Here is a 14,614-nt window from a genome sequence, read left to right as displayed (position 1 = left end):
ACCAAAATAAGATAAATTTTAACAACAAATACATGTATGATATTTGAATTGTAACAACAACAACAACAACATACCCAGTGAAATCCTGATGGCAAGTGCAGGGAGGGTAAAATGTCTACGAGATCATACCCCTATCTCGGAACATAGGGAGGCTATTTCCGAAAGACCCTCGCTCAAGAGAAAACACAACGAGAAAGGTTAGATAAACGCAAGCGAGTTTCAAAGCAAAATGCAAATGAAACTAAAGAAAGCGAATAAGTCAAAATAGAGTAGTCTGAAAAAAGGGAGCAGTAGCTACCACAGATAAATAAGATTATGATATTTGAATTGTCAACTTACTAAATATAAAAAGAGGCGGACATAACCAAAATAAGACAAAATTTAACAACAAATGAGAAATTAAGGAGAAAAATAAGAGGAAAAGAAACAAAATATGGAGACTCACTAAGGAAAATCGCGGTATCCTTTGCAAAATATACCAATCATAAAGAATAACTACGTGAGTAACCAAATAATCATGTTGGTCCCCGTGCATCGCACGAGCATAGTTTGCTAGTATGATAAATAGCCACCTAGAGTTATCCGAACTTTTCATATAGATACCTCAATTAAAAGTGTTATATATTTCTTTCGTCTCAAATTATCTATCATGATTCTTGTTTATATGTTTTTAAGAGTCATTAATTAGAAAGAATTTTTAACTATTTTACCCTTGAACAATCATAATATCACTGCATAATTGACATGTTTATAGTCTTCAAGAATAATACTTCCTTTGTCTCAATTTATGTGATACACTTTTATTTTTAGTTTATCCCAAAAAGAATACATTTCTATATTTAGAAATAATTGAACTTGAAACTTCCGCTTTAACCCTTAGTGAAATGATTTACAGTCACACAAATATCTATGACTTGTTTTAGATCACAAGTCTTTCTTTCTTAAACTTCGTGTCTAGTCAAATCATATTACATAAATTGAGACGCAGGGAATAATTACTAAGAGTGAAATAAAATAAAAAAATTAATCTATCTTGAACGTTAAATAATTTGACATAATTATTTTAAGAAATCACATAATTTGATAGAGGAATATTAGGCACCTAAAGTAGATAAAACACGTGCCTATTAAACACCTTAGTTATAATAGAGTAGTTTTAGCAGAAGTGAGATGCGTGGTTTGCACGTTCGCTGATATGGCAAAACACCAAATTAAAGAATGTCAATTATTTGCTAAAGAACTAAGAAAAAGATTAGAGCAATATTATAAGGTGAAGAATAAAGAAAAAGAAAAGACAAAAAGAATAACATTTGGCTTGTCCACACCTTGTGCCAAATTGAGGTGTTTAATAGGTAACTGTCTTACCCTAACATCCCTATCAACTTATCAAAAAATAGTAAGATTTTTTGTTGTCCAATAATTGAGCATATCACAAAGAAATCCAATTCCACCGATTAGCTTCTACTTCCTCTGTCCCCATTTAGGTCATGCCTGATCCTAGAATATGTTTCTAACTAATTAATTATTAATAATAAAATAAAATTTATTTAAAAACAGTAAAATAAAGTTATTTGGTTCAAAAGCAAATATTCTAACAGAAACTGTACAAAAATCCAACACGTTATTCAGCAAATATATTGTGATCAAGTCCCCTCCAACCATTCAAAAACATAAGGTCATCCTTCGCCTTTTATAAATGAGAAGAAACAGTCAGTCAAATAATTGAGCTTCCCCTTTATATTATGTACTCCATCCGTTTAAAAAGATTATCTTAGTTTAATTTGATATAAAATTTAAGAAATAAAGAAAGACTTTTGAAATGTATGATGCAAAATAAGCAGCAGGTATATTAAGCTTTTTGTGTTAAAAGCAAGTATTTGGACACATTTCTAGATTCTAGCTTTTTCTTTCAGTTCTGACAATTTTTCAGTTTAGAAACTAGAAAAAAGTTGGAAAAGACAAGATTTTTGATAATGCGTCTGTCAAATTAACTTCTTCAGTGTTTCAGCTAACCAAGAATCTTGATTTAAGAATATTTTGTGTTAAAAAGTCAAGTTTTTGGACACTCAATTCAATTCTAGATTCTTGTTTTTTCTTTCACTTCTGATATTTTTTAGCTGAGAAAGTGGAAACAAAGTATAAAAAGGCAAGATTAGGGTCTATCAAGATTCTTGATTTTAAAGAGGCTATTATATTGATGGAGACAAGACAGAAAAAGGGGAATTTGGTTTTTGCAGTAAATGGAGAGAGGTTTGAGTTGCCATGGGTTGATCCTTCTATAACTTTGCTTCAGTTCTTGCGCTCTGAGACTAGTTTCAAGAGTCCTAAGCTTGGTTGTGGTGAAGGTAATTCTCAGTTTGATCTTTTACCACTTTGTTACATGTATACTATCTGTCTGTTTTTATTATTGGGTAACTCTATCCATCAGAGAAGAAATCACCTAGTGTTTTTCACTTTGGTGAGATATGAACCTAAGACCTTATTGTTTTTATACTATTCCCTCAGTTTCAATTTATGTGGACCCATTTGAGTGGACACAAAATTTAAGAAAGTAGAGAAGACATTTAAACTTGTGGTGTTAAATGAGTCACATATATTTTATGTGGATATAAATCATTACATAAAGGTAAATTGTTTCCAAATATAAAAAGAGGTCATTCTTTTTGGCACAAACTAATAAGGAAATATGTTTACATAAATTGAAACAGAGGAAGTATATGTTTGTTTTGGTGCTAATATAAAGGACTGTTTAAAGCTTTGGATTTACTTGAATTGGTAATCTTATGGCAAATCTTCCTTTTGTTTGTTTCTGTGCTTGTTTCTTGGAAATTGACAACTTATACTGTACTATCTTGCAGAAAGTTTATGATAACTTATTAGGAATTCCTTTGAGTTTTCCTGGCTTCTATGCATAATTAAATTCTGTACACCACACAAGTCTCAGATCCGAGTCTTGGGAATTAGGTCCTCTTTATAATGGATTAATCAGGCCTATGGATTCCGGACACCGGATGCTTGAAGCCTTTTATTTTCTTTTTCCATATAAAGTAAATGGATTTTTTAGTTTCATAGTGAAATACTTAATGTAATTCCTTTTCTTTTTCTTCAGGTTAATTGGACAATTAATCAATCCTCTAACGATATGGCCTTTCTTTTTAAAGTTACTTTTCTGGTACAATGAAATAAAAATGTCTAGCTTTTTTAGTTTTTCAACATAGATTACATGTTAAATGAGATGTTTTGTTCCTTGTTTGCTGACTTTAGACTATATGGAAATCCTTTTTGCTTCACAAGTCTTTTAGAGGGATATCATCTCTTCATCTTCCATCTTTAATCTGATTATGTTTTTCTGTAACAAATTCAATTTTTTGTCTTCAGAAATAACATAACATATTTGTATGGTTACAGGTGGTTGTGGGGCTTGTGTTGTTCTGGTTTCAAAGTATGATCCCAAGCTTAAAAAGGTCGAAGATTTTAGCGTGAGTTCGTGCCTTACACTTCTTTGCAGTTTAAATGGTCATTCAATTACTACAAGTGATGGCCTCGGGAACAGCAGAGATGGTTTCCACTCTATTCATGAACGGTTCGCTGGTTTCCATGCTTCTCAATGCGGCTTTTGCACTCCTGGCATGTGTATGTCGTTTTTCTCGGCTCTTGTCAATGCTGAAAAAGGAAACAAGCCCGATCCTCCACCGGGATTCTCTAAGCTTACTTCATCCGAAGCTGAAAAGGCCATAGCGGGTAACCTTTGTCGGTGCACTGGATACCGGCCAATTGCTGATGCCTGCAAGACTTTTGCTGCTGATGTCGATATAGAGGATTTGGGGTTCAATTCTTTTTGGAAAAAGGGAGATTCCAAGGAAATGAAAGTAAGTAAATTACCTCCCTATGATCCAACCAAGAATATTTGTACATATCCTGAGTTCATGAAAAGTGAATCTGCCACGAATTTGGACTCCTCAAGGTACCCTTGGTACAGTCCAGTTTCCATTGAGGAGCTACAGAGCTTGTTGAACTCCAATGTGACGGAAAATGGTGCAAGCTTTAAACTGGTCGTTGGTAATACCGGCACAGGTTATTATAAGGAAACTCACCGATATGATCATTACATTGATCTCAGGCACGTTCCTGAACTCTCAATCATCAAAAGGGATCAGACAGGCATTGAAGTCGGAGCCACTGTGACTATCTCTAAATTCATTTCATTCTTGAAAGAGGAAAGCAAAATCAATTTCGGTTCATATGGAAAGTTGGTGTCCGAAAAACTGGCTTACCACATGGAGAAGATTGCTGGGCCTTTTGTTAGAAACTCTGCTAGTGTGGGAGGAAATTTGGTTATGGCACAGAAGAACGGTTTTCCTTCAGATATCGCTACATTGTTTCTCGGGCTTTGTGCTACTGTTAGCTTGATGACCAGTCATGGACTTGAAAAGCTCACATGGGAGGAATTATTATCGAGACCACCGCTAGACTCAAGGACCGTGCTTCTAAGTGTTTGCATCCCATTTAAGAGAGATCAAAGTTCTCCCCATACTCATTCTAAGTTTTTGTTTGAAACCTATCGAGCTGCTCCACGACCTCATGGGAATGCATTGGCATACGTAAATGCTGCGTTCCAGGCTGATGTTTCTCTCTGCAAGAATGGAGTCCTGATAAATAATATCCAGTTGGCGTTTGGTGCTTATGGAACAAAGCATGCAACTAGAGCTAAAAAGGTAGAAGAATGTCTAGCCGGGAAAATGTTAAGCGTACATGTTTTGTATGAAGCACTTAAATCAGTCAAACTAGCGGTGGTACCAGAAGATGGCACTTCACACCCTGAGTACAGATCAAGCTTGGCCGTCAGTTATGTTTTTGAGTTTCTTTATCCCTTGACTGATGTTCCTTCTGCTATATCTGTTGGTTTACTGGATGGAATAAATGACATCTCGGTTGAGGAAGTTTCAGAAAGTAGCAAGGGGAGAAAACAAACACTGCTATCTTCTTCTAAGCAGGTCGTGGAATCAAGTACCGAGTACTATCCAGTAGGTGAACCGATGAAGAAGGTTGGAGCTGCCATGCAAGCTGCTGGTTTGTTCTCGCCTTTTAATATTTTATTTCATCTTGTGCATGTTAAGGCCAATGTTTCATACCTTTTTTTGGTTTTGAGGCCGCTGGCATTTTGACATTTAAGCTAAGTTGCTCGGACTCTTCAAAAATGTCGACAGATACGTTTCAGGTCCTCCAAAAGTAGGCATTGTTTGGAGGTATCCGATACAGTTGCAGAAACATTTTATGAGAGTCTGAGCAACATAGCATATAAGTGGACATGGACAAGGTACACTTATGTTTTGGAGTATTAAAATCGTTAAGTTTCTGGTTAATTCAGTTTAACCATGCAAATATTACAAACTAGTGAATTTGACCGCGCACCGCGTGGTGCACAAGCTAATCTTCTTAATAAATTTAAACAATATAGATGACAAAAAAATATTATAGTACTAACATTTTACAAAATGAACACTTCTTTTTTGTAATTTTGTAAAGACAGATTTCTTAAGGCACAATTCAATAAAAGTTAACGAAATTAGTCCTCTCACATTTAATTCCTGTAGAATATTTTCGTAAATAATTCGTTATTGATTAAAAAAAAAATTGGTTTAGCATCTCTCTCGTATGATTTTCTTGAAATATCTCGCCGTAAATTAATTCTTACTTTAGAGGAATAAATATGATGCATGGTTTTTTTTTATCAGTAGTCACTACGATTTTTAGTAATATTTACAAAAATTGAGCACCAAAAATTTTAGAAAATTTAAATGTATGCTTAACTAAATTTCTTTTTTGTAGGAAACTAATTGTTTTTTAACAAAGGTTTTTATCCGAATTCTCTCTCTCTCTCACACACACATAGACACACATATTTTCAAACTCCTCAAACAAAATGGCAAGGAGAATTGAAAATAAAAATTACAAAAGCTTTCTTATTCTTAAAAAGCAATTGAAAAATAGATAATATAAATTGATTTCTACAAGTCATTTACGATTTAATTTGAAAACCCATTTTCATTACCTTGTTGGGCAAAATGACAGTATACGTAGAGGCTTTTAGACAAAAAGTAAATTAAAAAAAAAAAAAACACAACAAATTCTATCTAAAACCAGAAAACTAAAATATCTCATGTATCAAAGTATTTATTCAAGTAAAATAATAAAGACTTTTTTTTTATAAGAAAGAAAACACTCACTATCTTTGGGATCTGATTCTACACTGTTGTTCAAGATTTTAGTGGACCGACTCGGTAAGATTTTTCGCTTGGCATCAAATTAAATTACATGTTCCACCGCTTTTGCCGGGCCTCCGTCAATTCTGTAATATTTGTCAAGTCTTAAAAATCACACGAAAAATAAACATAAGAGAAGAACAAATGAGAGCTAATATGTTGTTTGCGCGACACTTTTCTAAAAATTTATCAAAAAAGTAACCAACAATAATGTGCAAAAGCAATGAAAACGGAAAGAAATAAAAGCAAATGAATACAACTCAGTCAAACCACATGAAATATTCCACAACAGTTGCTGAAAAGTAAGACGAAGACGACAGAAAAAGATACACTGCCTGTTATATTTTTCTGCATTCTCAGTTTTTTTTTTATTAGGTACACTGTTAGAGGGCATAGCCACCCATGATAAGATGCTCTATAGGAAAAAGCAGCAAAGCGTCAAAATTGTTGTATAGCTACAGCACAAGACCTCATGTGTTTAGAACAATCTGATGTAAACAAAAATCAATAGACATGCTCACTAAATAGACCAAGGCCCAGCTTGCTGTAAGCTTGAGCTGGTAATATAATTAGATATAGTTTCTTCATAATTATTATTGGGGAAAAAACGGTTTAGACTTTATTGCAAATAGATTTAATGCATCACTAATTGTTTCTTCTACGTGGGATGAATCAGATAGTTAATTGTGTTTTATTGCAATACGTGTGCTGATTGTTAATTGGGTTTTATTGCAATACGTGGGCTGATTCTTTTAAGGGCTATTTACTTGATCGTTTTTTTTTTTAATATGAGGTTTTTGTTAATCAAATTAATTAGTAAATTATGTTAAAAAATGAAAAAAGGGCAAAAAAAGGAGAAAAAGGATAAATAGGAACGGTGGCCATAGAGAGGTGTCACATCATCTTGTCTATGCCTAGTTTTATATTATATATAGATTTTACCATGGTGAAGCCATCTGGCCCGGAGCTTTATCAGGAGTACATGATTTTAGGGCTGTCAAGATCTCTGCTTCTTCAAAAGGGGCTTCAAGGTCTGACCTTTCTTGAGTTGTTAACGATGGGAGTCCAGGGAAGTCAACTGAAGGTCTCCAAGGTTCACTCTCAATATAAAGATTCTGATAATAGTCTCGGATTGCCTGTTGTTGATCTTCTCCTTATCATCTACCAAGCTCCCTTCCACCTTGAGTCTGTCAATACTATTGTTCCTCCTATTGTATTTGGCAATTCTCGGGAAGTATTTTGTGTTTCTCTCCCTCCCTGAGCCATAGACACCTGAATTTCTGTCTCCAAGAAATCTCTTCAGCTAGAGCAATCTGCTGAAGTTCTAGTTTCAAGTTGAAAGAATTCAACTTGTCTTCAGGGGTAAGCACTCAGATATCAACTGCTTGATCAATCAGTGCTAGATTTTCAAGGCCTTTGCTTCTTCTGTTTTCCAATTTGCCATATACCTCTCTGTTCCATGCTGCGATATCCTTGTTTAGGGCCTTTAGGCATCTCAATTTCTGGATAAGAATGAAGTCTGTAGAGCATGAGATAGTGTAGGATTGCCACCATTCCTTGATCATGTCCACAAAGCCCTCTGTATGTAGCCAAAGATTCTCAAATTTGAAATAAGATGGGCTGGGGACTCAATCACCGCTTTCCAGAATAATTGATTTGTGGTCTGATTCAACATTAGACATTGCGAGTTGTTTAACTTCCTTGAAGGTATCACTCCACTCATCTGAGATCAGAAACCTATTAGTCTTGGAATCTTGAATGGGATTTCCGCCCCCCCCCCCCCTGACCATGTAAACTGTGCACCATTGAGACGAGGGTCTATCAATTCCAAGTCCATTATTAAATTGGAAAACTCTGTCATGGCCCTGGATCTTCTAGTCCTCTTTGAATGCATTTTTTTTTTTTACACAATCGGTTATCTACATATCATTTTAATAACTCTTTGTCTGCAACATTTCAGAACTTTAAATGCGCTGGTTTATATAATATTTTGCAGGTGAAGCTGTTTATGTAGATGACATTCCTTCACCACCAAACTGCCTGCATGGAGCATTTATCTACAGTACGAAACCATTAGCAAGCATAAAGGGAATCCAGCTTGATACTAATCAATTAACAGATGGAGTCACCATCATCATTACTTTTAAAGATATCCCAAGCGGGGGGCAAATGTAGGATCTATTACACCGTTTGGTCCCAATCCCTTATTTGCAGATGATCTCGCCCGATGCGCTGGCGATAGAATTGCAGTTGTGGTGAGCACTTCAAGTAGAGATTAGTTTTATGAAATGTTAATTTCTCATACACTTCAATCCAAAGGAATTTTGAACTTTTTTCCTTATTTTGAAACACCATAGGTTGCCGACAGTCAGAGGTCTGCTGATGTGGCTGCAAGAACAGCCCTCGTTGAATATGACACTGCAAATATAGGTTCTCCCATTTTAACCGTTGAGGAAGCTGTTGAGAAATCTAGCTTTATCCAAATCCCGCCATCTGTATATCCAAAACAGGTTGGTGATTTCTCAAAAGGAATGGCTGAAGCTGATCACAAAATTCTGTCTGCTGAGGTACTTTCTATTTCTCTACTGTTTCGTTCGTGTTACAATGGATTAGAGTCCCACATTGACTGGGGAATGGACCGAATGTCTCCCTATATGGATTTGGGCAATCCTCCCCTCATGAGCTAGCTTTTGGGGGTTGATTAGGCCCAATCCTCCCCTCATGAACTAGCTTTTGGGGTTGATTAGGCCCAAGTGCCATAACTTTACGGTTTGTTTCAATGGTTTCCTTAAATTTGATTCCTAGATGGTGATGTGGCATGTATAACCGTAGATGTTCTCTAAAGATTCAAAAATGTTTTACTGATTGGCTCTATTTAATAATCATTTCCAGCTAAGACTGGGTTCCGGGTACCATTTTTATATGGAGACACAGACAGCCCTTGCAATTCCCGATGAAGACAAGTGCATGGTTGTTTATACTTCAAGCCAGTGCCCTGAGAATGCGCATCGCGCAATTGCCAGTTGTCTTGGTGTTCCCGAACACAATATCCGTGTAATTACAAGAAGGGTTGGAGGTGGCTTTGGGGGCAAGCAAGGCGGAGCAATGCCTGTGAGTATTAGAAAAAGGAAGAGATAATGATCAAAAACACACTTGGACTATCACTTTTTTCGCGAGTTTCACACCCAACTATCAGCTGTTCCCTTTTTCTACCTGAACTATCACCATTTTTCCCTTTCCCTACCTAAACCATCACCATCTATGTATTATAACACACCTACTTGAGTAGATGGTGATAGTTGAGGTAGGAAAAGGGTACAATTGATAGTTGACCTAATCATCTTTGAGGCGTGTTTTAATACATAGATGGTGATAGTTGATGGAGGAAAAGGGAACAATGGACTATTGGGGTGTGAAACTAAAAAGTGAGTTCAGGTGTGTTTTTGACCATTAACTCAAAACGAAACAAATAACAATTTCTGATTATGATGTTTAAGTAACAAATAACAATTTCTGATTATGATGTTTAAGTTTATGTATGATTTTAGATTTCCACAGCCTGTGCACTAGCAGCATACAAGTTAGGACGACCTGTCAGGATATATGTCAATCGGAACACTGACATGATAGTGACAGGAGGACGACACCCGATGAAAGTAACGTACAGTGTAGGATTCAAGTCGAGTGGAAAAATCACAGCATTACATCTTGATATACTGATAAATGCTGGTATCACGAAAGACTTGAGCCCCATCATACCATCATATGTGATTAAATCACTAAAAAAATATAATTGGGGTGCCTTATCTTTTGATGTAAAACTATGTAAGACGAATGTCACAAGCAAAACGATCATGCGGGCCCCTGGGGATGTACAAGCATCTTATATTGCCGAAGTTATAATAGAGCATGTGTCGACTTTACTGTCGATGGAGGTGGACTCTGTCAGAAATGAAAATCTTCATACATTTGAAAGCCTTAACTTATTCTATGATAACATTGTAGACGTAGGAGAATATACGTTACCCAGTATCATGGATAAGTTGGCCGTGTCGTCGAGCTTTTTCCAACGAAGCAAGATGTTAGAACAGTTTAACCAGAAAAACACATGGAAGAAAAGGGGTATTTCTCGAGTGCCAATTTTGTTTGAAGTTACGCAATCACCGACCCCCGGAAAAGTCAGTATTCTGCAAGACGGATCGATTGTCGTAGAGGTTGGAGGGATTGAAATTGGCCAAGGGCTATGGACAAAGGTCAGACAGATGACTGCCTATGCTCTGGGTTTAATTGAAAGTAGCTGGGCCGAAGACCTTGTGGAGAAAGTACGAGTCATACAAGCAGACACCTTAAGCGTAGTGCAAGGAGGGCTTACAGGTGCAAGCACTACTTCGGAATCAAGCTGTGAAGCTGTTAGACTTTGCTGTAATGTCTTGGTTGAAAGACTGACCCCTCTGAAGAAACAGTTGCAGGAACAAAATGGTTCTGTTGATTGGCCAACACTGATTCGCCAGGTTTGTTTTCCCACTATATGACCTCCATTTTTTTCCGACATTTCAACACTGCAAGTCACGGCGTCAGTCCCTGTGAAATTTAGTCTAAAATTCAATTTGAAGACATAACAAAGTGATTCACTTAAAGGGAACTAATTGAATGTTTATAGCTTGGAACCACAAGTGAACTAATCGCATGCATGAAGCTTGGGAACCTTTTGTTCAATTAAATCGATTAGCCAATCTTTCTCGTGCGTTAAATATTTGAGTTTGCGGTTCTCTCCCACTCACCCCCTTCTTTTTGCAGGCACAAAAGCAAGCAGTAAATTTAGCAGCAAATTCTTATTATGTACCAGAATCCAGTTCCTTGAGATATTTGAACTTCGGTGCTGCTGTCAGTGAGGTAACCTTGTTGCTCCAGTCGGTTTTTCTGGTTCCATCATCCATGTCTTGTTAAATTCCCTGCATCTGTCTGAAATTTTCAAGCGGATTCCCCATTCATTAGATAGAGAAGATCACCAAGATTTCGCGATCTGCTGCTGAATTTATTCCAATTCAAACAGCTCGGATCAAATCAGTATATCGGAATATCAATACTGATTCGAATATCAACACTGATTCGATCTAGCTCTCTTATAGAGAATGCTCAGTATTATGCCTTGAAGAGGACTCGAAACTCCACGCTCTTAAGCACGAGATTTTGAGTCTTACGTGTCTACCTTTTCACCACCAAGATATCTTGAAAATGAATCATATATTCAATGATTATCAATTTTCAATATATATGAGTACACAACACTCGGCAGGGAACTACGATTCTGGACCATTTTGCAACCAATATATCTTCTGCAGCTTCATATGGATAACTAACAGTAAAGCTGTTTTTGCAGGTGGAGGTAGATGTTCTGACCGGACAGACTACCATTTTGCAGTCGGATATTATTTATGACTGTGGGCAGAGCTTGAATCCCGCTGTTGATATGGGACAGGTTCTTCCCTTTGTTTTACATTTTAGATTTTGTAATTAGAATTCCCTTATATCATGCATTTGAGCTGTTATTCTTCAGAAATATCTAATTCTTGATCACATGATTGTTCTTTTCCTTGCAGATTGAAGGGGCTTTCATACAAGGAATTGGATTTTTCATGAACGAAGAATATCTTACAAATGAAGATGGGTTAATGGTCTCAAATAGCACTTTTACGTACAAGATCCCGACTATTGACACCATACCCCACAATTTCAATGTTCATGTCCAAAACAGTGGACATCACAAAAACCGTGTTCTCTCGTCAAAAGGTATAATTGTTTCTTCACTTCCCTTCTGTCAAACAAGTTCTCCGAGTTCTTTGCTTGTTTGTTTATAACCGTGAGCATCATGAAAAGTTTTTTTTAACACATTCTTCACTTGGTTTAGCGGAAAACACTGCAAACCTGTTTCAAGTTATTCTTAAAACAGTAATGATATGAATCATTCAATCTCACTTTGGATTGACACGGTATATGTATATTCATTCATACACAGTGGCGGATCTAGAGTACAATCTATCAATTCACGGGAATGCAATAACTTAATTTTGTCCAGACCTTATATATATTAAGAAATTTACTAAATATATATAAATAGTTGACAGTGAACTCAATTATTATTGTATTCTAACTTGAGCTCACTGTAGGAATACTTAAACTTCAAATCTTGAATTCACCTCTATTCATACTAACCGTTGAATCTTAACATGATACCTTTTTGCAGCATCTGGTGAACCACCACTGCTTCTGGCAGCTTCGGTCCATTGTGCAACCCGAGCAGCTGTTAAAGCAGCACGTGACCAGCTTAAACTTTGGGGCAAGCTCGACTGGTCTGTTTCGGAATTCTATCTGGACGTACCCGCCATATTACCTGTTGTGAAGACACATTGTGGCCTTGATTATGTGGAGAAATACTTGGAAAGTTTGTTGGCTCAGAAATCTAATTAAAGGTGCATCAACATGTCTCAAATGATACTTGGAAAGTTTGCTGGCTCAAAAGCACACATATGAATTAACTGAAATCACAAGGATCAAAATCAAGATTTGTCGATAGTTCAGGGACCAAAAGTGCTAATTTCACAAAACAAAAAGAATAAATTTTCTGGATTTTTGGAAATTTATTCTACTTGAAGAATCATGTGTTCCCCATTTTAAGCTATGTTTCTTGGATCCTCCAAAAATATTGTTGTACTCGTGTCGGATACTCCAAAAATGTATAACTTTTGGAGGATCCGACACACACCTGACTGCATTTTTGAAGAGTCCAAGCAACATAGGTTCTAAGAACATTCCAATGCGAAGCATTTCTTGATATCATGTGGCTTGAAATACTTAAATAAACAATTGACACTACAAGAAAGTATAGAAATGGCAACAAAAAATTTAATATTTGGCAACAACTTAGTTTTATTGTTGGTAAAGAACTTTTTTGTTGTCAAAGAATTTAATTTTGTTGCCATAGTATTGCTTATTGTTGCAAAAAGTACTTTTCACAAAAAAAAAAAAAGAAGTTGTTGCACGTTGTTGCAATAACAGCGGTTGGGAAAAGTCCATGCAATAAAAAAAAAAAAATTGTTGCCAAAAGTACTTTTTGCAACAATAATCAATCTATGACAATAAATATATTTTTTCTTGTAGTGTGAAATTATATGTATTGTTCAACGTAACATGATTACTGTTTGCAGCTTCCGGTGAACGACCACTGCTTTAGCAGCTACAGTCCATTTGCTGTAAGAGCAGCCATTAGAGAAACCCGAAAACAGCTGAAAAGTTGGCGCAAGCTCGACGAGTCTGATTCAGAATTCTCTCTGGATGTCCTTGCCATATGACCTGTTGTGATGATAACTTGTGGCCTGGACAATGTGGAGAAGTTATTTGCAAGGTCTTGATCATTCACATGATTTCGCTTTTCATTTCATTTGTGAGAATATAATGATTTATAAATCGTTTCTAACGAACGATCTGCTCATGTTTGAGAGGTCAAACATATGGCTTATAATAAATTCGTTAGTAATCTTCAATTTAAAATTTGAAGCATAGTCTTCTATCTTGTCAACTTTCCATGTAATAATTTCTGTTCCAAAAGCATTCACATAGGATAAATTGTTTCGATTAAATAATGGCTTAAAGTATATGAGGCCCCTTGAATTTGTCCCTTTTTTCATTTTGGCACCTTAATTAAGTGTTGTTCTTATTGAACCCCTAAACTAGTCCTCAAGTGTGTCTATCAAACACAATTTGACTTACATATATTCTATCTTCAATGTAGCAACATGCTAATATATATTCTAATTTAATTATGCCATCTTATAGCTAAGATTGAGAGGGGAAAAAGAGTAAGCTCTTAATTAAGCTGGCAGTGGAAGAGCAGAACTAGCAGAAATTGACACATCCATGGCCTAAAGAATAGCTTACCACATGTCTAAAATATTACTTCACCTTCGTTACCACAATTTAATTTTTGCTTCTAATAAAAATAAGATTTAGAGGGTTTGATAGGCACATTTGAGGACGAGTTCAGGAGTTCAATAGGAATAACACTTAGTTGAGATGCTAAAATGGAAAAAATGGACAAGTTTAGGGGCTGCATATGCATTGAGCCTTAAATAATTGAAGACAGCTTTTTGATAAATAAATTAACAATAAAAAAAAATAAAATCAAATACTTCAGCCTCTTATCTCTTTGAGAAAGAAAGAAATACTATTTATTTTATTCTTCTCAAGTTGGTATTTTAATCAAGCAAGTAATTATGAAGTGTGGATAATTCTACAACTTTTTTATCCACTTTCTACGTTTCTCTAATTACCCAAAGCTCCCATCAATTTTCGAA

The 14,614-nt window shown here is 35.9% G+C and overlaps 1 pseudogene; it reads left to right on the top strand.

The window, feature by feature from the left end:
* The first annotated feature begins 1,690 nt into the window (after window positions 1-1,690).
* LOC132065565 (abscisic-aldehyde oxidase-like) lies at window positions 1,691-13,915 on the top strand (annotated as a pseudogene).
* The last annotated feature ends 699 nt before the right edge of the window (window positions 13,916-14,614 follow it).

This window comes from Lycium ferocissimum, chromosome 7, assembly GCF_029784015.1.
Source record: "Lycium ferocissimum isolate CSIRO_LF1 chromosome 7, AGI_CSIRO_Lferr_CH_V1, whole genome shotgun sequence".
Taxonomy (NCBI): domain Eukaryota; kingdom Viridiplantae; phylum Streptophyta; class Magnoliopsida; order Solanales; family Solanaceae; genus Lycium; species Lycium ferocissimum.
Note: the sequence above shows the minus strand (reverse complement) of the source record. Positions and strands in the feature narration are given on the sequence as shown.